This window comes from Syzygium oleosum, unplaced genomic scaffold (genome assembly GCF_021117445.2).
Source record: "Syzygium oleosum isolate NSW1041296 unplaced genomic scaffold, Sole_v2.1 Sole_v2.04, whole genome shotgun sequence".
Taxonomy (NCBI): Eukaryota; Viridiplantae; Streptophyta; class Magnoliopsida; order Myrtales; family Myrtaceae; genus Syzygium; species Syzygium oleosum.
Genome location: NW_026607488.1, coordinates 6,909,241 through 6,934,437, shown reverse-complemented (window position 1 = coordinate 6,934,437; position 25,197 = coordinate 6,909,241). Strand labels below are relative to the sequence as shown.

At 39.9% G+C, this 25,197-nt stretch overlaps 1 pseudogene; it reads left to right on the top strand.

The window, feature by feature from the left end:
* The first annotated feature begins 1,068 nt into the window (after positions 1-1,068).
* LOC115664259 (putative laccase-9) lies at positions 1,069-25,197 on the top strand (annotated as a pseudogene).

Genomic DNA, 25,197 nt, shown 5'->3' with positions numbered 1-25,197 from the left:
GACGCTTGGAAACGGGCCGCTGATCAATACTCTCTACTTTAGTAGTGATTGATGATGTTTTTTAGCGATTTGGAGTCGTTTAGATAAACTTTTAGGCCTTTTTTTCTTTTTTTGGACGAATTTTTTAGTAATTAAGGTTATTTTTGTAATTTTAAATCCTAGTAGGGTTAGGATTAGGGTTAGCACCCTATATAAGGTTGCTTATATTTTTCTAAGGGAGGAGGCATAATTTATATAGAGAAGTTTTCTTCTTGAGTTCTCTTGAGGACTAGATCTTATCAAGACTCTCTTGCGGCGATCGAATTCAACTTATCGAGCAAGAACACGAATTCTCTTATTCGTGGCGTTATAGCGTGGATTGGTTGGCACAGGTTCGTCAATAGGTCGCGTTCATACCGAGATTACTAATCACAGGTTCGATTAGGGGTAGAGGTCAGCAATTCGTAACTCACAGATCTTTGTAAAACGATCATCTTCCGCACAGATTCATATCACTATTCCCTCAAGAAAGCGTGAAAAATGCAAATGTACACTATGACTTTTGAAGATAGAGTTTAACTATTTATTATTGCAAGACTCAACATCACTGTTTTGATATTAGTATTCTAGAACTTGATAAGGTGACAAAGTGGACTACATTAAGTGTGTCTCTAGAAAAGATCTTTCAATATCATGACTAATAAAAATGGTGGATCTCCTATGATTCCGCATGATCAAATCGACGAAGGTCCACTTTCATTTTCCATCGTTGCTTGATTCACTCAATAACTCCGCTCTCAAGTAAGAGAGATATTGGAAGCACCAATCCCATTCGAGGAAGGTTGTCCGAATATGTGGTAGATGTACCCACGAAACTCGCATGATTCCCGTGCTTGAAATGAATGATTGTGAATTAAGTTGAATGCTCGTCCCAAGTTTTAATGTTGTGTTCTACCTGTGCCGTAGCATTTACGTGTTCACACTCGGCAAACCTCCGTTGCTCGTACTTTAAAAAGGAAGAGAGCCCATCCCAGCTCAAGAACAGTAAATGCAAAGAGAAAGAGAGAAGAGAAACTATTTGAGTGTTGAATGATTGTGAACATGGCCACATCATCGTCCAATAGCTCGAACATCTTCCTCGTTCCGATGTTACTTTTTCTGGGGAATGTTCTAATCGGAGCTCAAGCTAATAATGTCCACTATTACGACTTCGTGGTAAGTAACAAAAGGGTGCGGTGCTACATGTGCAGTTCATTTATTGTTTTGCTAGAAATTAATTATTCTCAAGTCTTTTTATTTTCCATATATTGTAGATAGACTCTTCAGAAATTACACATTGAGAGGGACAGATAATGGATGTGACGTGGGTTAAAACATGCGGATGAAGAGACGACAGAGTCCATCCGTTTGACCATCCCTTTTAGTTTTACTTAGGGGAAGTAAAGCAGGGATAATCTTGCATTCTTGATTACTTGGGGTATGTCTTATTTCGTGGACAAATATGTACAAAAAAAAGTTTTGTTGGGGCAACATCTGCTTCCAATCGCCTGCGCAGTTTGTCTTCCTTGATATAAGAAGTGAGAGAGAGAATGGACCGAGGCATTGTGTGCAGAGCTTCTGGGAAAAATTGTATACACGCTCGATGTATGTGAACCCAACTCACACATACTGTTAGACTAGATGAAGTCCATTTAGGATACACACAATCTAACTGTTAGGAAGTCTGATCCAAAAGTTTAAAAGTACGAGTGGAGAAAGATCACATGTATATAAAGAATATATAGGCTCCATTGTCAAGCTATATGGATATGTTCAAACTCCCACTCACATTGAAGCCGGATTAGGAGTGGCACGTAGAATTTGATTGATGGGGGTGGATGCACACGGAAAAGGGACAAAACCTTACTTTAATACTATGTTAGAAAGTCCAAGTACAACCAAAAGAATGGGTTGGACTTTCTAATATAGTATCAAAGAAGAAAGTGAAGGCCATGAAATAACGTACCATGTTAAGCGATGTAAGATATTTTCAACTGTTAAGCGTTCGGATTTTTCTATCATGGTATTAGATCTAGGTTCTGCCCCTTTCATGTGTGCGTCCAATCGTGTTAATAAAATTCTACGTGCCACTTTTAATCTAACTTGCACGTGAGATGTGACATCCTCGTTTCGACCTCAATTTTAGAAGCAGAAATCAAAGAAGAAATTACTATTCAGGATTGTGCAAATTGAAGACGTTTCGAGCAAAGTTGTCCTTTTCCCCCTCTCTTTTGTTGGCCGCTCAATTGAAGAAGACAAGGCCAAAATAGTCTCATTTTCTTCTTTTGTTTCTTGCATATTAATGCAATTTATGATAGTTGGTAAACTTGGCTTGGAAGTTTAATTCCTAGCCAAGCATTCTAGCTTGTGGAACAAGTTCGATTCCTAGCCAAACAATCAAGCTTGTTGAGCAAGTTCCACTCCTAGCCAAGCATTTTAGCTTGGTGAGCAAGAAGGAATGTGAACCAAGTCTTTCTTCCTCTCTTATTTCTCTCTTTCTCTCCTCTCTCTCGCGTTCATTCATTCCCTCTTCCCCTCACGTCCACGCCCCACGTCTCTTTCATCTCTCTAGCCCATTTTCACCGACACCACCGCCACTCGCCTCACCACCTCACGCCACCGCCACCGATCGCTGGACCTCAAGCCACGCCGAACTGAGTTTCGTCGGTCGCCTCCTAGCTCTTCCGCCACGTTCCGCGAAGTTGATTCGTGCTTTGAAACGCTCACGTGGCTCCATCGTCACCGCGCCGCCACCGTCACCGTTAAACGGTGAGTTAACTACCTAATCGTTTATTAGGCCATTAATTACGCTTAAGGCTAGATTAGATTAGAAGTAAACCTAGTTATTGTTACTTAATTAGGATTGGCTCAATAAATCATTGGGATAGGTTATCGGTATTTGCGACAAGTTATCGTTGTATTGTGATGCAATTTGGTGGCTTGCATGTGCGGTTCTGAATGTTTTATTGTGCATGTGTGTTTTTGAATTCTAAATGGATGTTACATGTCCATTCAAGTTGCTGGATATGAGTTTTGTTGCATCAAATTTAGTGGTTTTCCCATTTGGACTCAATTCTTGTTTTTGTTCTGGAAAATCCAAATTCGGTTCCTCTGTACCTCTTCGTTTTATTATTTTTTTGGAAAACTTTGTGCACCGAATTTCCAGAAACTTCCTTCTTAAAAGTTGTTCCAAATATCTTTAAGTTTAACATATTTTAAATTCAGAATTTTTGGACTTGATATGAGTAGCAAGAAAGCCTAGTTTTAGGACCGTGTAAAGCTATCTAGAACGAGTATTTCTGTGATGTTTACACTTTTTCGATTTTCTACAAACTTTTTTGGATCAATTTTGAAAAAGCTTCCTTCACAAAAGTTCTTGAGGACTTTTTTCTCTACAACTAAAAATTTGATAATTTTTGGAGATGTTTTGAGTATGGTACAGAACTGATTTTGTGGAACAACGGTTCTGTTCAGTGAGCAAGTTTTAGTTTGTTTTTGGGTTATTAAAAAGGACACTTACAGAAAGATTTGGACTTTAGTTCCTTCATGAGAAATGTTTATCCAGGTGTATTTTATAACATATCCAAATTTTATAATTTTACGAGTACATTCACTATTTATTTTGAAGGAATTTCCGTTACTGTGCAAAACTACCCAGATTTACCCAATTTCAAAGATGCACCATTTCTCACGTGAAACATTGGGAATTTGTACTTGATGTCTTCTGGTGACTTAATGTGTACAATCTGAGCTTTCAAATGAGATACGTTAACTTGTTATTTGAGATCAAATGATGGGACAAATGTGATTATGCATGTGATGGCAGAATCTGGATTATGGTGTGAAATTTGCCATGAGTTAGAAAGGTGTCACACTACCATAGTGGCCTCTAAGGCTTGGTAATGAGATGTGAAATAATATATGAGGTTCATGATGAGAAACATTTATCATGTGATGAAATATTTGAGTGCATGATGTAATCTTGGTATGCAGTGTTGGTGCATTAACTGGTGGTACGTGATCATGTAGGAATATTTTGTGCATTTTCACGTGTGAAATCAAATATATTCCGACGTATGAGCATATAGCACTTTTGCATCGAGTTAAATGAGACAACTTATAATTTGGCATGAGTGGCTGTGTGCTTGTCTGATCACATAATACCCTGATGCGTTTTACGCGGGGTTGAACCCGTCCTGATGCGTTTTACTCGGGATGATGCCCGATTTATCAGATGCCCGGAAAGTGTCCGGATGCCTTGTCGCGGTAGAGACCGGACTTGATGCTCGGAAAGGAATGCCGTCCTGAGGAGTATGCATATGCGGGATGATGCCATGCTCGATGGGGTGGGATGATGCCCGGGTAGGTTCGGAAGACCGCCATCCTTCAGGATGTGCCGTGGCCCGAGGGGTCGTTAATAATCGGAACACGCGTGGTGCATTACGCATGGAACTGTTGTGATGTGTTCTGATTATATGTGATATATGCTACTTATTTATATGATATTATAACCTATCGTATGCAGCAAGTGTGCCAGGACCAGGTAGGGTTGCCTGTGTGTGAATGTGCCTAGTTAATTTATCATGTTATGATTGAGTTGCCATTGTGTTTTGTAACTACGGCTGGCCGCGAGGCGCATTGCTATTGATCTACCATCGTCATTTAAGCATAGGAACAGGGGACACCTGAGGCGAACCAACGTCCTAATCAGAGATTAGTTGGTTGACTCATTGAGATTTTATCTCACTCCCCGTTGTTTAACATTTTTTTCAGGACCGTAACGATGAAGGTGCATACGGTCTACTTTATAGAAGCCCATTTTTGGAGTAGAAGCGTGACGTTAAACCCCTGATCATCAACCCCTTTTATGACCGGTTGGTCCTATAGGAAGTACTGTAGTGTTGGTTTGTAAAAATACTAATTTCCTGGGGTAATAATGTAAATGCACAAAAGCATCTTGTTGATATGTTTATGGATGATTGTTTTCTTGTGCTATCCCTGTCTTTTTAATTGTTAGGAGTTTAGTACACGTTTCTGCATGCTAATAATTGAAAGATGAAATGAATGGGTCGGCGACGCGTCCTAGGACATCGCAACATAACAACCGCGATGGGATGTTCGTGTGCCCGTGGGGCGGGGCGTGACATGAGAGGGCTGTTGAATTATCTCCCATATGGAGCCTTTGTATTCATGTATTGTTCCTCCACTTATAAGTTTAATTTTTTGAATTAGCTTGCATACGAGAGGGATGCTAAAATATCCCATATCGCTTGACAATGTGGACTAAGTGCTCTTTTTATATATGTAATATCCCTCTATTTATCAGTTTAACCTTACCTAATTGTCAAGCGAGGTGAACATTTTCAATAATAATAGTGAACGAGATTTAGACTCACATGTGCTGTACTTTGCCGAGGACTCCATGTGACCGACATGTGCTCACATGTGCTCTTTTTACCCAATTGCTGCACTTATTTCATCAAAAGGAGAATAAGGGGGATGATCGACTTCTCTTCTTTCTTCTTATTCTTTTTTCTTTTTCTTTTTTTGTTGTGTGTGGACCATCACTAGGCAAATTTTGAAAGTACATCGAACTTGGTTTGAATTTGTGGACCATATACATGGACCCCCGAACGTCTCCGCTGAACGTAGTCAACGATAATTGCTTTATCTTACCCAAGTAGAAATTTGATCGGTTGGTAACACGTCCATACACAATCTTTGAGTTAGAGACAGCATGTAATTCGACAATCAAGTACCTTATACAGCGACATTTTTTTTTCCACAGCTGAGAGAAATCAATATCACAAGAAATTGCACTACCACGACAATTCTAGTTGTGAATGACAGTCTTCCCGGGCCAACTATTCGCGTTCGAAAGGGCGATCTTGTGTATGTGAAGGTTCATAATCAAGGATTATATGGGGTCACTCTTCACTGGTACTTTCTTCCATCCATCTCGTTCTAATTTTTTTTTGTTGCTCTCTTATTGTTAGTTTGTGATGCGATAGACCACTAAAACGAAACAAGTGCAAGGCTTAATTAAAAAAAAACCTTGGAAATGCAAGATAGAAATAAAGAATAAACGACGTGAACTTGTATCGCATATTGTACTAAAATATAACCTAATCAGCAAGTTTTATGCTCAGGTACCTATAGTTATCTGTGGTGGTGTTCATTAGTAGGTTTAATTCAACTCGGTTTTCTGAGTTTGCCCTAGCTAAAACAAGATTAATTTAATATATGCGCACAAGTTAACCGACATGAAAATTGCATAATTATGTACCTGATGACGAAACTATATTTCAACTGAATAATGTGCAAGAAAGACATGGAATTTTGTTTATGAAATGCAAAGAAAAGGGACTAGCTCATGGGGTTCATTTCTACGTGATGGAATTCAATGATTTGTAGGCACGGGGTGAAGCAACCGCGAAATCCACGGTCAGATGGTCCGGAGTATATTACTCAGTGCGCTATTCCACCGGGAACAAATATCACTTATGAAGTGCATTTAACTGAAGAGGAAGGAACCATTTGGTGGCATGCCCACAATGAGTGGACAAGATCTACTGTGCATGGTGCTATTGTCGTTCTACCATGTGAAGGATCAAGTTTCCCATTCCCGACGCCAGACGGAGAACATATAATCGTGCTCGGTATGTTCTTTAAAGATTTCATATGAGACTCTTCACTACAAAAAAACATGTTTTTTGCGACAAATTTTGCGACGAAAAAATTGCAAAAATCCGTCGCAAATCGATTTTGCGACGAATTTAGCGATGGAAAAAATTCCGTCGCTACTAGGTCGTCGCAAATTTTTGCAACGGAAAAAAAAATTCGTCGCAAATTAGCCACGAACACTATCCATCGCAAAATTCGTCGCAAATAATTCGTTGCAAATTAGCCACGAACTTTATTCGTCGCAAATTTCATCGCAAATTTCGTCGCAAAATTAGCCACGAATTTTATTCGTCGCAAAATTCGTCGCAAAATTCGTGGCAAAATTCGTCGCAAATTAGCCACGAACTTTATTCGTCGCAAAATTAGCCACGAACTTTATTCGTCGCAAAATTCGTTGCAAAATTCGTCGCGAATTAGCCACGAACTTTATTCGTCGCAAAATTCGTCGCAAAATCCATCGCAAAATTAGCCACGAACTTTATTCGTCGCAAAATTAGCGACGAACAAAATGTATTGGACGGAAATTAGGCACGAACTTGATTCGTCGCTACTTATTCGTCGCAAATTAGTCACGAACTGTAATGGTCGCAAAATTCGTATCTAAATATCCGTTGCAAATTTTACAGCATTTCGGCCATCAAATATTGTCCATATCAATAGCTACGCATTAATGAACATCATGTAACACATTGAAAACAATCAAAGGACACGAGAAAACCATAGATTCCGCTTCAGAAACAGAAAACGAACAAACTAGACACAATGCCATATAATTGAAAAACGTAACTGAAGGAAAGATGCTAGTCCGCAAAAAATAATGATATATGCAAAGTTGCAAAGTCTAACACGATGATATTTGATATCCAATCTTATAATACATTCAAAACATTCATAGGAGGCGGGACAACCATAGATTTTGCTTAGAAAACGAAAAATCGACAAACCAGACACAAGATTGGGCAGCTGTGGTACTCGACAGGACACCAAAAGCAGTCACTTTTGTCAACACCTGATGAAATGTGGATACATAAATAAAGATATTCAATCAGTCCAGAATATAAAAGAAGTGTTTATGCATGGATGTGGAAATAGGTATAAAAAAACAAGTAAGAGGGTTAACAAAAAAACGTTTCAGGACGAACATCAATGTTCTTACATATGAATATGAGTCAACTTTGACATTCACTGTAGTTTTTTCACCCTTGTAAACCGTATTTCTGTCACCTAGAAAAAATTAGATCCTTGAACCTAGTTGTAAAAAAGTTGTGCACAAAAAGTAATTGTAGGGCATGAACAAATTGGGTGAAACTGCACTTATGTCATAAAAGATTGTGAAGCAAACTTACTCCCGATTTTGGCAATTTTAACTAGAAATGACCGAGAAAATCATCAGCATCATCATCAATGTCAACATCATTGTGTCGCTCATCATTATGCTCATCACCTATTGGATTAGCCGGAGGTACAGGAGGAACCTCACCACGATTGATGTTGAGGTGTCGCATAATGATTTGCATTTGCTGTTTTAAGTTATTTATTTCTTCGTCCCTCTCTACAATTATATTTTTCAGTTGGTTCACTTCTTGGGTCAATTGCTCGTCATGTCGTGTCCTCCTTCGACCAGTCGCATTGGATGATGAAGTTCCAGCATGATTCGGCATGAACATCCTTGACAAGGATCCCATCCCAAATATTTTTCCTTTTTTCATCTCACCCGTTACCTCCACCCATAATGCCATACTGTCAACTGATGGCTCAGACGCAGCAGAACCATCACTACCACTAGCATTGCCCATTAAAAGTTCATCATATTTTTCCTACATTAACAATATAGATGAAAATAAAATAACTTCATATATATATATATATATATATATCTACCATAAATATTAAAAGCATTCACAGTTTTCATTCTAGTTTCCATAAAGCCTAAAGTATAACCTTACATACCTTAATAGCTTTTGCTCGATCGCCAATCCATGTCTTATCTTTCTTTTGAAATGTGCGTTCAAATGTAGCTGCAAATGTCGGTTCCGTCCCCAATTCTTGTGCCTACAAAATGTAAACATGAGTAATTGAATTAAATTAACTTATAACTTATTTAACAGACTTACCAGTCGTTTGCGATGCTCCCCAATGTTGATAAAGCCCCCAGCATATATGGCAGACCCTTCACTAGAACTTGAAGATCGATTCTTTTTATTCTGCTCACTAATTTGCTGACTCTTTTCAGTTTCCCAAATTCTGTTAATTTTCGCCCAATTGTCAGCTATAATGAAAGCCGGCTTCACTTTCCTGCTCTTTGCTCTATTCATCACGTTTAGTATGTGATCACTAACTTTCTTCTGAAAAATTCTTCTCACTTCATTCTCTTGCTGGTAATCCCACCTGAACTTCCGCTGCAATCAATACAAGAAAAACTGAAAGTTATTATGATGGTCACATATCCATTACCATGCAGCAGACAATTCGGCGATAGACTTTGTTAAGTTCATCTCGGGGAAAATATATGGTCCCTTTAGTACCGAAAACTAAAGAGTTGTTCTGGTTCCTTTACATTATTCTTGACCATCAATATACTACACCGAACTTAGTTGGTGAGAAAATAGAATATCTAAAACTTATCTTGAACTCATTCCACCACAAATTTTTCACCTCTTGTGGAACACTTATGTAATTAACATACTCCCCCATCCAATAGTTTTTGACTATTTTATTCAGTTCCCTCACAACAAACGGAGCATCCGTGAATCTGCAAACATACAGATATTGTGCAACATCGACAATTCAGTTGACATCCATATCTAAAGCCATAAATATTATATATACTAAAAAAAATTTGAAGTACTTACGAATCTCCAAATGTGCATATCAGGAATCAGTTATCTTCTTCACATTTGTTTCCGTCATTGTGCGAATGTTGCGCTGAATAATAAGGTGGAACCGAAGGAGAGGGAGCCAAAGGAGATGGAACTGGAGGAGATTGAGTTGGCATGTGGCCAAGTCCCATAACATGTTCTTGAGCGTTGGAGGAAGGACCAACGTGTCCATATTGTCCATCAGCATATTGTAGTTGCGGGTTAGATGAAAGGACAGGAGACGAGGAAAGGGACGGGGACGAGGACATTGAAGAGGCTGGTCTTCTATGCATGTGACCTCCACGTTTATACTGACAAGTAGGAAGGTTGAATAAATATGTAAAAAAATATGAACACGTATTACGGACACATAATGACGTACATGACGAAGCTTACCATTTTGGTTGAGAAGCAGAAAATGTTCCATCTTAATTAGCCAATGCCGAGTGTTTATGACATACAATTTCCTGCGAACAAATATACTATGAATCGCACTCATTTTGATATCAAAGATCAATATATGAGCACGATATGCCATGCTAAGCCGACATTAACCATAATTAACCACACGATCCACTTTCAAACCACACGATAATTCATCAAGTACAAGAACAACCATGAAACATCAATTTCAGCCACATGATATTCGTTCTCGGCCACACGATCATCAATCAAAGTGGCTGGCCACAGGCATTATAAGCAATTAATTTTTTTGGGCATCTAAAAAAATTTAAATTTCACTCAAAGTGGGTGGCCACAGGTATTCTAAGCCATTATGTAAAGTTTTGAAATTTTGCTGTTTCATTATTTTTTTAATTTTGTTGGGCACCTAAAAAAATGTAAATTTCATTAAAAGTGGGCGGCTACATGTATCATAAGCCATTCTGTGAAGTTTTCAAATTTTTAATTTTTTAAATTTTTTTTGGGCACCTACAAAAATTAAAATTTCACTCAAGGTGGCTGGCCACAAGTATTCTAAGCCATTCTGTGAAGTTTTGTAATAAAATCAATTTTATTATTTTTGCAAATTTTTTGGGCACCTAAAAAAATTTAAATTTCACTAAAAGTGGGTGGCCACGGGTATTCTAAGCCATTCTGTAAAGTTTTGAAATTTTTTTTTTTGTATTTTTAATTTTTTTGTCAACGTAAAAAAATTTTTAATTTCACTCAAAGTGGGTGGCCACAGGTATTATAAGCCATTCTGTGAAGTTTTCAAATTTTTTAAATATTTAATTTTTTTTGGCCACCTAAAAAAATCTATTTTTCACTCAAAGTCGATGGCCACATGTATTCTAAGTCATTATGTAAAGTTTTGAAATTTTTTATTTTATTATTACTTTTACATTTTTTGTGCACCTAAAAAATTTACAATTTCTCTCAAAATGGATAGCCACAGGTATTTTAAGCCATTTTATAATATTTTGAAACTTTTGAATTTTTTATTATTATTCTTTTTTCGAGCACCTAAAAAAATTAAATTTCACTCAAAGTGGGTGCCCAGAGTCATTTTTTGTCATTTTGTGATATTTTGATATTTAGGTTTTTTTAAATTTTAAAAAAAAATTCACCAAATTTAATATTTTCCCAAAATATGACTTTTTTAAAATTTCACGAAATTTTTCGGAATTTTTCTAGAATTGTTCAATTTTAATGCATTTTCTGAATAAACGCTTAATCAATCACCTGATCATCATTAAACGCTTAATCGGCGATATAATGGACAAATTAACCAGTCGAACATCGATCAAAGCTACATGCAATCCTGAAATCGACTCCTAACTTAGCCAACCAATCAGACACTAAACAATCCATAAACAAGTCCGATTAATACTCATTATAGTAGGTAGGGTTTAGGGAGTTGCTTACTTGGTTCAAGGCCAAGAAAAACCAAACAATAATTAGATTTTGGCCTGTCGGCCAATGGCGGGCTCGGCGTGGCCCAAAGTGGTGGCTAGTCGGCCACTGCCGGGCGAACCACGGTGGAGCTAGGCGGCGGCTGGGTGGCGACGGCTGGGCGGCGGCTACGGCGGCGGCTGGGCGGCGGCGACGGTGGAGACGGCGTCGGGGCCGGCCGGGCGGCGAGCTGGATGGCGACAGCCTCGGGTGACGGCCTTGGGCGGCGACTGGGTGGCGACAGCGAGGGCAAGTGCTTGGGCGAGGCTGGGCAGCGACGGCGAGCTCGGCGAAGCTGGGCGGCGACGGTTGGGCGGCGGCTGGGCAGCGACGGCGAGCTCGGCGAGGCTGGGCAGCGACGGATTCAGGCGGATGCGAGGCGGGCTGGCGAGACGCGTAGGCGAGCAAGGCGGCGGCGAGCTCCGCCAGGCAAGCTGGGACCCCACGTGCGGACAGACGACGACAGGGACGGCAGCAATGGCGACGGGGGCGACGGCGATCGCGGCTGCGGCGGCGGTGGCGGCAGACCAGGGCACTCGGCGAAGACGAAGACAACGGGAGGAAGATGAAGAAGAAGAAGAAGAAGAGGAGGAGAAAACAACAAAAATAGTCAGAGAAGAAAAGCTGACAGGGGTACGTGCGCGTGCAGATAGGAGACAGAGATTGCGACGGATTTTTTGCGACGGACGCAAATTTCCCGTGGGTCCGTCACAAATTTGCGACGGACTACTCTCGTCCGTCGCAAATTTGCGACGGACGCAAATTTCCCTGGCCTGTCTCAAATTTGCGACGGACAAAAGTTCCGTGGCAAATTTTCGACGGACAAAATAGTTCGACGCAAATTTGGGACGGAATTTTTTCCCGTCCCAAATTTGCGACGGACGTAAATTTCCCGTGGGTCCGTCGCAAATTTGCGACGGACATTTTTTTGTCCGTCGCAAATTTGCGACAGAATTTTGTTCCGTCGTAAATTTGGGAGGGAATTTTTTCCCGACGCAAATTTGCGACGGACATTTTTGTCCGTCGCAAATTTGCGACGAACATTTTTTTGCAGTCGCAAATTTGCAACCAACATGTTTTGGTCCGTCGCAAATTTGTGACCAACTTATTTTTGTCCATCGCAAATTTGCGACGCCTTTTTTTGGTCCGTCGCAAATTTGGGAGGGACAATAATTTGGTCCGTCGTAAATTTGCGACGAACAATAATTTGGTCCGTCGCAAATTTGCGATAGACTTTTTTAGTCCGTCGCAAATTTGCGAGGGGATTTTTTTCCGTCCCAAATTTGCGACGAACTTTTTTTGGTCCGTCGCAAATCTGCAACGGACATTTTTTTTGTCCGTCACAAATTTTTTGGTCCGTCGCAAATTTGCGACGGACATTTTTTTGGGTTCGTCGCAAATTTGCGACGGACCTTTTTTGGTCCGTCGCAAATTTGCGACGGACTTTTTTTGGTCCGTCACAAATTTGCGACAGACCATTTTTTGGTCCGTCTCAAATTTGCGACGAACTTTTTTTTGTCCGTCAAAAATTTGCAACAGACATTTTTTGGTCCGTCGCAAATTTGCGACGGACTTTTCTGGCCGTCGCAAATTTGCGACGGATAATATTTGTCCATCGCAAAGTTGCGACGTATTTTTTTCCCTTCCAAAATTTTGCGACATACAATATTTTTCCGTTGCAAATTTGCGACAGATTTATTTCGGATTCCAAAATAAAGGACATTTTCGAATCCGTCGTAAATTTGCGACGGATTCAAAAAATTGCCGTGAATTTCACTTCTGTCAATAATTCTTCGATGAACAGTAGCCACGAATAAGTTGTTGTCGTAAAATGAGCAACGAAATTAGCAACAATCCAAATCCAATGGAAAATAGAATATCGCAAATGTCATCGCACGAATAATATTTGACTTGTCATCATTTAGCGACAAATTTTCCGACGATCAATTAAATTAAGAAGAATAAGCGACAACAACAGTAATAACAATAACAATCATGTTAATAACTAGGGGTGTGCGTGGTCCGGGTGGGCGGTTCCCAACCCGGAACTGTGGACCGCCCGCTACAGGACCGGTTCCAAAAGTTGGAACCGAGAACCGCCCATCGGTTCCATGGACTCGCCCAAGAACCGGACCGCCGGTCCGGTCCGATTCTTGGGCGAGTCCATGGAACCGGTCTCAACAAGTTTTCCTAGACAAATAAAAAAAAATCTGTGAACCAACATCGGATTAACAGAATAAAAGGAAAAGAACATAACTTTTCATACAATTCCTACACTATGATCGATTATATTAACCACATCATCCATAAATCAAGTGGGTACCCATTAATTATTGGGAAAAATGACCAAGGTATCCCAACTACACAAGAGCTTCAGACATGATAACAAATTTTCTTCTTTTTTTTTAATTTTTTTGGTCAGATTTTTTTTAATTAAAATTAAAAAAATAAAATATATTATTATTATATTACCGCTCCTGTCCGGGTGGGCGGGTGGGCGGTTCCACACCGGGAACCGGGAACCAGCCCAAACAGTACCGGTTCCAAAAAATTGGAACCGGGAACCGGACCGGTTCCCTTGGGAACCACCGGTTCCGATCCTGTTCCGGGCGGTTCCGAGCGGTCTAGGCGGGTTCCGGTTCTTTTGCACACCCCTATTAATAACAATAACAATAATAACAAGAACAATAATAATAATTATGACAACCAAAATATCACTTGTCGCAATAAAAATTACACATCATTAGTGTTTTGTCACAAAAATTTTAATCTTCGTCTTCGTCTTCCTCATCTGTCTCAAAATCAGATTCTTAACAGTCTTGTACATTTAATTCGTAAATTTCTATTGGATCCACATCTATCATAGCTCCACATGGATCTCGTAAAGTTGGAATGTTATATTCCTCAGTTTCAACCGTGTTACATACTTCCTCTTGTTGAGAGGCTCTATCCTTCCGGTGTTCCTCAATTTTTCTCCGTGCTTTGATTTTACATACAGCCCACCAATCAGCTTTGTCACATTTCAAACTAGGATATGATGCATAACATACTTGAATTGCTTGTTGTGCCAAGACAAATGGTTCATATTTCATATGCATTTTCTTGTGATTTATTTCAACCAAATTAAACTTCATATGTACCTTCATTCCTTTGACGGGGTCGAACCACTTGCACTTAAATAACACAACCCGCATCATTAATGGTCCAGGGTACTCTATCTCTATGATTTCATCCAACAAGCCATAAAAATCATCTTTTGAACTGACACCATTGGATGACCGAACAGACACACCACTATTCATTGTGGCTTTTCCCATTCCATATTCTTGAGTGTAAAAATTATATCCATTTATGAAATATGTTGGCCAACTCCACACTCTTAACTGTGGACCCCATGACAGATGATATAGCAATCTTTGCTCTTCAAGTTCATCATGATTACTGTGAACCTAAGGTTACACACGCAAAGTCAATATTATATACTTTAATAAATGATGTATAAAATTTTAATAAATTGGTTTTGGTCCATAAGCAACTTACATATGTTTTGAACCATGCTGCAAATTGTTCATCGCACATACGGTCAAACTCATTTTGTGGTAGTCCATACATTGAAGTTTGGAAAATCCTAGTAATAAATACCATTTATATATTAGCAAATATTAGACACACAATATATATATTTGCAAATTTACACTTATTCGAAGTATGGCTCGACTTCTAGGTAGTTCAGTAAAATATATGTATGGGCTGCATGCAATTCTTCGCCTGTTAGGTAACGAGACTAACATGCACCGCTTGGTCGATCCAGATAATTGAAAATAGAGAATGCTTTGCAATTGGGATCAATGGGGCCCTCATCATTTCTGCCTGCTCTCCGCCTCTTGTACTGCACGTGCGGCTCAAAATAGTATGATGCAAATATTGTCACTTCTTCCACAATATATGCATTACAAATTGAAGCTTCAACACGTGCCTTATTTTTCACTTTTTTCTTCAAATGATATAAGAATCTAGTTGCAATAGAAAGAAGTTTATCGGAACATAATATATAATAAAGTAATTTGAACTTTATTAAAAAAACAATTAACTCTCAAATGGATACATCCATCAAAATTGGACGGGACCTGCAACTTTGGCCTCATAAAGCAAGTGAACTAAGAGATGCTCCATCGAATCAAAAAATGATGGAGGAAATATCCTTTCTAAGTTGCAAAGAATAATTGGAATATCTCTCTCTAGTTTTTCCATGTTCGATGCTTTTAACACTGTCGAGCAAATATTAAGCAGGAAATTGCTTAACTCGGTAATGGCACCCCGTACAAAGTTTGGTAGAACTTCCTTGAAAGCTACTGGAATTAGTCTTTCCATCAATATGTGACAACCATGACTCTTCAAACCTGTCAACTTGCATTCATTCAAATCAACACATCTTCCGAGGTTCGAAGCATATCCATCAGGAAACTGCACAGATTTCAACCATTGACAAACAACTCGCCTCTACTCCTTATCCAATGTATAAACTGCTTTTGGTTTTGGTCCCCTGCTGCTTGCATCCACATCTAGTGTTGGTCGATCACAAATATCTCTCATATCTTTTCTTGCGTTCAAGTTGTCTTTTGTTTTTCCGGTGACATCCATCACAGTATTTATGACATTGTCGAAAACATTATTTTCTATGTGCATGACGTCAAGATTATGATGAATAAGATGGGCCTTCCAATATGGTAGATCCCAAAATATACTGCATTTTGTCCAGTTATGTTTACTTCCGTACGTAAAAGTCGTGCCGTGAGGATTCTGAACAACAGTTGGAAAGTCCTGCACCCGCTCCCAAATTTGATTGCCGGTCAACCTCAATGGTGGACGTGTTCTTTCAGTCCTATTCTTGATGAACTCTTTTTTATTCCTTCTGAATGTATGATTCATCGGTAAAAATTGTCTGTGGCAATCAAAATAGCTGGGCTTCTTTTCATGTTTTAATCTAAATGACTTTGATCTCTCCAAACATATCTGACATCCTAAGATCACAGCTGTACTCCATCCAGATAACATTCCGTAAGCTGGAAAGTCATTTATCGTCCAAAGAAGAGTAGCCTTCATTACAAATGTTTGATCGGTAGAAACATCATATGTAAGGACACATTCCTCCCATAGCCGTTGTAACTCTTCAATCAATGGTTGCATATAAACATCTATTAACTTTTTCGGATTTTGCGGACCAGGCACGATCAATGTCAAAAACATATAAGGTGTCTTCATGCACATACCAAGTGGAAGATTGTACGGCATTAAGATAACTGGCCAACATGAATAACTTTTTCCTGATTTTCCAAATGGGGAAAATCCATCATAACAGAGACCTAACCTGATGTTTCGAGGCTCTATCGCAAACTCAGGGTACGTTCTATCAAAATGCTTCCATGCCTATGCATCTGAAAGATGACACATTAAATCATCTTCTGTTTCATGATTTGCGTACCAAGTCATGTGTTCAGCTGTGGCTTGAGACGCATAAAGCCTTTGCAATATGGGGATTAAGGGCAGATAAAACATTTGCTTGCATGGTCTACGCTTCTGATTACGACCCTGCCTCATGTTAATCTTGTACCTAGGTTGGCTACAAAATTTGTATGATTCTGCATTTTCATCATCTCTCTAATATAACATACAACCCCTACTACATACATCAATCCTTACAACCGGAAGACCTAAGTTATCCACTAGCTTTTTCATATAGTAAAAATCACTTGGCATGCTGTTATCACGAGGCATTATTTCCCGCATTATTTCAATAAAAGAGTTGAAGCAATCTTGCGACATATTATGCTCTGCCTTGATATTTAACAGTCTTGTTGTCACTGATAACTTAGTGTGGTTGTCACAACCTGGCCATAAAGGTTCATCTGCTGCTTTCAACACTTCCCAGAACTGATTAGATGAAAAAGCTCCATTACACACATTCTCATCAAAACCCGTTACTCCTATCTCTTCCAATTGTGATGCATGACTAGTACCCACTTGTTCATGTGTAGGAGTAAAACTAGTACTTGCATGGTTCGAATCTGAAACAAAATTCTGACCAGCTGCATCAATCACCATCCTCTCGTATGGGTTCAATTGGTCATAATAGCTACATTCTTCGCTAACAAAAAATTGGTCACTTCTTCGATATCCTTCATCAAATATAAATAGTTCACCATGGCAAGTCTAATTATAATAATTCGAAGTAAACCCAAATCTACAAAGATGTTCTCTAACTATATCACACACATGAAATTTACCATTACTGCACTTTCTACACGGACACCTTAACTTATTTCCATCCATGAACTCATATTTACTATTAGCAAAGTCTAAAAATAGTTCCAACCCAGTACGAAACTCATCGGTCAATCCTTGACGTCCAGGTAAGTTCTTATTATACATCCAAGCCCCGTTTCTTTGCATTATGTCTGTATTAAAATAAAAAAATATCGTAAAATATTTAAAATATCATATCTAATGTTGTTAATTAAAAAAATTATGAAAATTAAAATTTTGTTTTTCACGAACAATTACTTTGAAATTTTAAAAATTGAAAAAATTACCATGTAAAGAAGATTTACCCAGATATTTAACTGAAATCTTGGTAGCAGAAAGTGGTCAATTTGAAGATAATTGCAACGTTCACTTGGATTGCGAAACCTTCAATTGGACACGTACCTAAATAAAAGCAAAATCACTTAACATTCATTTTTAAATAATTTTTAATTTTTTCCGAATTTTAAAAAAAAAATTCTTATAATTTTCTCCAGTCGCTGGCGAGGCCGCTCGGCCTCGCCATGGCCGCCGGTCCGGCTCATCTGGGCGAGGCCGAACGGCCTAGCCATGGCCGCCGGTCGACCTCGCCATGGCCGCGGGTCGACCTCGCCCAGATCTAGGGGAGGCCAGTCAGCCTCCGCCAGATCTGGGCGAGGCCGCCATGGCGGCGAGGTCGACCGGCACCTCGCCTAGGTGTGTTCGTCGCAAATTTACGACGGACCTAGACCGTTCGTCGCAAATTTGCGACGGATAAAGACTATCCGTCGCAAATTGCGCCGGTTGCCGGTCCGGCGACTGGCCACCAATTTACAACAAAAACAGACAAAAAAAATGTCAATAAAAAAAAATTTCACATCCAGCGATGACTAGAAAGGACAGGACCGTATTAGTCGCATGTTTAGTCACGAAATTAGCTACGATACTTACCGATAGAAAAGCTTTACCGAAATTGATTTCTGGGCGCATAGATTATTGAGAGAAATGATAGAGGGAGAAGGTGAGAAAAAAGTGGGCGACCTGACGAATCACTACTGAAAGAGAGAGAGAGAAATTGACGGGTGGGGTGGGGTGCATATCACGAAATTAATTTTCCGTCACAAATTAGCGACGAATCCATTTTCGTCGCAAAATCTGTCGCAAATTGCGACGGATAAAATATTCGTCGCTACTTTCGTCGCACAAGGGAACATTTCGTTGCACAAAATTGCGACGGAAAGTAAATCCGTCGCAAAATCCGTTGCAAATTTGCGACGGAAAGTTAGTCGTTGCTAATTTGCGAGGGAAATAGCGACGACCAACTTTCCGTCGCAATTGTGCGATGAATTTTGCGACAGAAAATAATTCCGTCGCAAATTAGCGACGAAAATAATCTGTCGCAAATTTCCTTCACAAAAATCATGTTTTTTTGTAGTGCTTCTAGACACAAATCTAGAGGCTGGGGATATTAAGTGGATCAGAAGTTAAAAACATAGAATTCAGATAGAGAAGAAACATGGATTTCTGAGATTCATGTAATACTATAAACTTGTCCATCTTAGTCCATCTCAATCACTTAAGATTTCGGCTACCAATCCTTCGCTCGACTTTTATTTTTTGTCCATAAGATGGACTACTCGCCCACTATATCAAAGCATACCTTTTCCTAAAAGCATATAAAGTAACTAACAATCGAGTGTCGTTATCTCTTTGAAATCCTTACAAAAGTTTATAGTATAGTGAAGATCAAATTCCCTTACTAGAATATCGAGATTATGTCACTGTTTCATTTGGAGATTCTGGTTTAATGGTTAGAACTTTTGTCACGCCCCGAATCTTAACGAGCACGCAACATCCCTCCGAGGTCGTCAAGTACACGACATCCCAGGACTTGTCGCCGACCCAATCGAAACACTAGCGATTAAAAGCACGCGGAAGCGAATACGAACACTCCATACAACATATAAACAACGGGATAATAGAGAGGCAAAGAATACATATTAACAAGATGCTTTTAGAAACATAACATCGATTACAATACATACATTTGCAAGCCTTCTATGAGGCCACTATCTACGAACCACGCACAACAAAAAGGATCAGGTGATTGGTAAGCTTAACTCCTCTACAAAAAGGGGCACTCAAAAGATGGGGTAACTCGACATATTCTCAATCCCCATAGTATCCTGGCAGCGTCTCCGGATCAATCACGGTCGCGGGTCTGAAATGGTTTGGTTATACAACCATGAGAACACTTCTCAATAAGCAACTACCTAAGCCTCGCTTAGGCCAAAGCGTATCTCCGAACAATTCTAAACATGCGACTCAAACAATCGACGTACTATAAACAATCACAGGCGTCCTTACCTCGCCTTGGCGCATGCACAAGCCCTGCACGTTAGAATATTGCCATAACATGGCCAATTGCCCATCAAGCATGCGCAAAGCAATTCATGGCATGATCAAGCATAACATGGTTAATAATCCAGACGTGCTCATCAATTAACTCAGGCAAAGCATTCCCCAATGCAAATCGCACTCATTAAGTCCAGATTATTAACGATCCCTTGGGCCACCGAACTCCCACCGGTCTTCTGGTGTAACCAGGCATCGTCTCGCTACTTTGGCGACGGCAACGTTCGGAAACCCCGCCCAGACGGCATTCCACAAAGGAGTATCGATCCGGCCTCTACCGCGATCGACAACATCTAGAACCCCCACTAGACAGCATCTGAACCCCCGTCGGGCATCGTCTAGACCCCCCCTAGACGGAACGTGTCGTGACCATGCACACACCTCGGCAATCATTACCAATTCTTATCTTTGTAAATTAGCCCAATGTCAACTAAATCCGTCAAAACGCCACGATAACACCAAATAATTCTCGAGAGAGAGAAAAATCGAGGATATACAAAATCGGGTCCAAACTGGGCAGTTGTGCAGTGACAGAAATCCATTTAAAATAAATAGTAAATAAACTCCAAAAATTCTGAAATTTGGATATGTTGCATAAAACATCTTGATAAACATTTTCCGTGAGAATTCGAAACCAAGTTCCAACCATAAACACCTCGTTTTGACACTCAAAGCCGGACAGAACCCGGTTCGCTTGGACAGCCCCTCAGACCATAAAAAATACAACTCATTCAGTATCCAAATCACTTTGGAAAGCTCTGAAATTTTTATATGTCATAGACACAAGTATTTTTAACAATTTTTGTGAAGGAATTTTGTTGAAATAAGGTCTGGAAAATTTTATAAAAATTCGGAAAGACAAGAAGGTCGGGTGAACAGTAAATCGGGCAGTTTTGTGACGTTCTGAAAATCGACTTCCGAATAACCCCAAACAACTTCTAAAAATTCTGAATTTAAAGTATGTTATACTCAAAGATGTTGGCAACAAATTCCATGAAGAACACTTCCTCAGATTCGGCCTACAATGATCACCAAAAAAATAACAAAGCGCAGAGGTACAGTAACAACCAGAAATCCGAGAATCAATAAATTTGCACCATTAAGCAAATCAAGCTTATACAACCACTAAACCAACCATCCACAGCCCTAAGCCACCCCTAAACATGTCCATTAGTAACCCATTGTCCTAACCAAGGCTTAGGGAGCACTTACACTTAGCCTAAGCAAGAAAACCGAACAACGGGAGCAATAGAGAGCCTCGGCACGGCAACGGCTACTCTGGCGAAGCAACAGCGAGGGTGGACGGCGGATGGCAGTTCAGGTGGTCGGACGGTGGCTAAGGGTGGCTGAGCAAGGGGGCTGGTCGGTCTGGTGAGCAGCAGCAAGAAAAGCAAGAAGTAACGAAGCAAAAATGAAGAAGAAATAGCAGCAGCCGCAGAAACAGAAGCGAAGAAGACCAAGAAGAAAGAAAAGAAAAGGAAAAAGGGAGAGAGAAGGGAGAGTTGGTCAGTAGAGGACGTGGGGGAAAGAAAGAGAAGTCAGCTGCATGTGGGGATGTCAGCTGGCGTGGAGGATAGGAGGAGTCAGCGGTCAGCAGAAGGAGCATGGGTTCGGCAGCAACAAGTCAGCAGCAGGGACGTGGAGAAGCAGCAAAGCAGCAAAGGTCAGCAGTCAGCAGAAACAAAAGCAACGTGGGAAAAGGAGAAAGTCAGCAAAGCAAGTCATCAAGCAAAGTCCATCATGGCAGCTGCATGGGGAGGTCAACAATGTGGGGTGTTCGGCGGGGAAAGGGGTGGAAGTCAGCGGCATGGGGGCAGCGGCGACGTGGGGGAGGAGAGAGAGAGAAGAGAGAGAAAGTCAAACGCACTTACGTGCGATCCGACCATCCTCGTTCAAATCCGAAAACAATCCAACGGCCCACGAAAAACCCTAATTATAAATTAGGAAAAAGTCCAAAAGATAATAACTAAAACACACTACGAAGGAAGTCTACTAGTCCAAATCTGCACCCGTTCCAAATTTCACTTTTCACTTATCCCGGGCAATATTGATGCTGGCCACAATAATATCGACACCATCCAATTAAATTCATCACGAAACTCCGAAAAATTCGACACCAAAGTTCGGGCTCTAAATAATGGCCAAATTCGATCGGGTGCAATTCTAGCAAAATCTCTAATTTAAAAAAAAATAACCCAAGAGTGATCAGTTCCGGACGAGATTTTATTATAAGCGCACTAACGAATTACACATTTTTTAAATCTCAAAAATGAGTCGAAATTCGGAGTGTCGCAACTTTCTACAATGGCACTCCCTCTATTTTCCAATGCATCTTTCCTGCCCAAAGGAAGATGAGGAAAAAAAAACTTATGCAAAAGTGAAAAAAGTTATCAGACGACTATGCATTGGCGTTTGAATGGTAAAAGCAGATGTTAAAGTAATTTAATTTCTCATTTTCCTCTCATTATTTGCAGGTTCTTGGTATAGCCAAGGAACTTCTCTAAATAAAGCCTTAGAGATGGCATTGTCGATAGGCAGTCGTAATATACCTCTTGCAACTGGTTACATGATCAACGGACAATTTGGAGATTTTGTTCCATGCTCGAATGGTACATTTACAGTCTTAATCATCTTCTTTTTTATCCCTTTTTGTTTGGACAGCATGAGGACGAGGATAGGAATGCAGACCATGAGGCAAAGACAACTTCCTTGAAATGTCTACACTTTTTGAGTTATTGTAGATATATGATTTTCTTTCCCGAGAATATACTGCAACCCATAAACTAATACTTTTGACACTCCTTAACTGGAGTAAATCTAACTTGCATCCCAATTACATAGACGTGCATGAGTAAGCATTAAATTGTCTACATTAAAGGCATTAGGGTTTTTCCACATTCCGTTGATATGTACAATGTTCTAATATTTTTTTGTTCATGCTATCAATTTGACAAAAACAACGCCTCACTTGTTTGTTGATTTTGGCAAGTCCTATCTCCTCCGTATAGTCAGTGCGGTGGTCGGTGCAGAAAGGTTCATCACTATCACTAATCACAACATGATGCTAGTTGGAATGGACGGAGCATACACAAAACCAATAGTCGTTTCATATATAATGATAGAACCTCGACAAACAATGGACATAATAGTTACCGCAAATGAATTTTCAGGAAGGTATTACATGGCAGCTCAACGGTTTTCAAGTGAAGACATGACTGTCACTGATTTTTCCCACGTTGTTGCTACTGCGATAATCCAGTATAAAGGGAACTACAGTCTGACAACACGACCAAGTTACCCAAATGATACCCTGCCATTTTATTATGACTATGGTGCTGCAGCGAGTTTCACACAACAAATGAGAAGTTTAGCAACTGAAGAACATCCCATAGACGTCCCTCACGATGTGACTACAAGGATGTTCATCACAGCTACCATGAACTTCGTGTCTTGCCCTGATGATTCGTGTTTTATGGGTGATACCAAGATGTCAGCGACTCTGAATAACATAAGTTGGCGGGACCCTTCTGTAGATGTGCTGCAAGCTTATTACAGGTTCATCTCTTATCCTCGTAGTTTGATATTTTCTTCCTAGACTTTTTATCACAATATGCTATAAACATATTTTGGGATAAGAATAGTAGGAGTATCCTAACTTTTGTACGGTTTATGAGTGCTATAACTTTTTTTCTACTCATTTAAGTGCCACAAATTTGAAAAATCGATCACTGAAGTGTAATCGGCGATTTGCCCTGCGGGAAAGTTCAACGTGGACGCTGGTCTTCATATGTGGCACCATTGGCGCCAACGTGGACAATTTTTGCAATTTTTTTCGCTCACTTAAGTACCATAAATTTGAAAAATCGATCACTTAACTATCACAAATTTAAAAAATCAATCACTTTAGTGCTATCAATAATTGTCTAGCCAGAAAATATGCCGCCGACCTTGCCCAAATCTGGCGCGGGCCTTTACGCCCTCGCCCGCGGCTAGCGAGGCCATCACGGCCCCGCCGGTCAAGGGTGAGGCCATTGTGGCCGGCACACAAAAAATTTAAAAAAAACAAAAAACAAAAAATCCACATAGGACGATTTGCCAGAAGTGATACTCAAATGATCGAATTTACTCCGATGCGGCACTTAAGTGAGCAAAAAAAGAGTTATGGCATTCAAGTGACCGACGTATGAAAGTTATGGTACTTACAATGTACTTATCTCAACATCTATGTTCACGTTAATGATACGTGATCATTATGAGTAACACATCTTTGCCATTGATATGCAGAAACATCAGTGGGGTATACACTGCAGACTTTCCCGATATTCCTGCAGTTATGTATAATTTCACGGGAGATGATTTGCCGACCAGTCTTGCGGAGGCTGCTATAGGAACAGCCGTAAAACTTCTGAATTACAATGAAACCGTAGAGACAGTTTTCCAAGGGAATAATTTGTTGAATGCATCAGGAACTCATCCAATGCATATGCATGGATATAGCTTTTATGCTGTCGGGCTCGGCCTAGGAAATTTCAACAACGAGACCGATCCTCAAGCGTACAATCTGGTCGATCCACCTAAAGTCAGTACATTTGGAGTTCCTAAAAGAGGATGGCTTGCAATTAGATTCACCTAAAGTCAGTACATCTCATACTCTTTTCCTTCTTTTTGATGTAATTTATCGTATAACACCCGATTATCAATTAACTAGAAACATTGAGACATTACTTGGGTGAGGTCAAATGTTAATTAATTTGCCTATTTGATGGGGAAAAAAAATAAAATACACAAAAAAAACACATAACATACATAAAGAGCTTTGGGAAAATAGCAAAAATCATTTTCACTCTCTTGGTATGTGGCAGGTGTATGGTATTGGCATTGTCATTTTGACAGACATATGACTTGGGGAATGGACACCGCTTTTCTAGTGGAAAATGGGGATACCGAAGAGACGAGTATGAGGCCACCTCCTTCGTATATGCCTCCTTGCATTGCCTCGAAGCACAAGTTATTTGGCGAAACTGATCAGAATTTGGAAAGTGACATATAA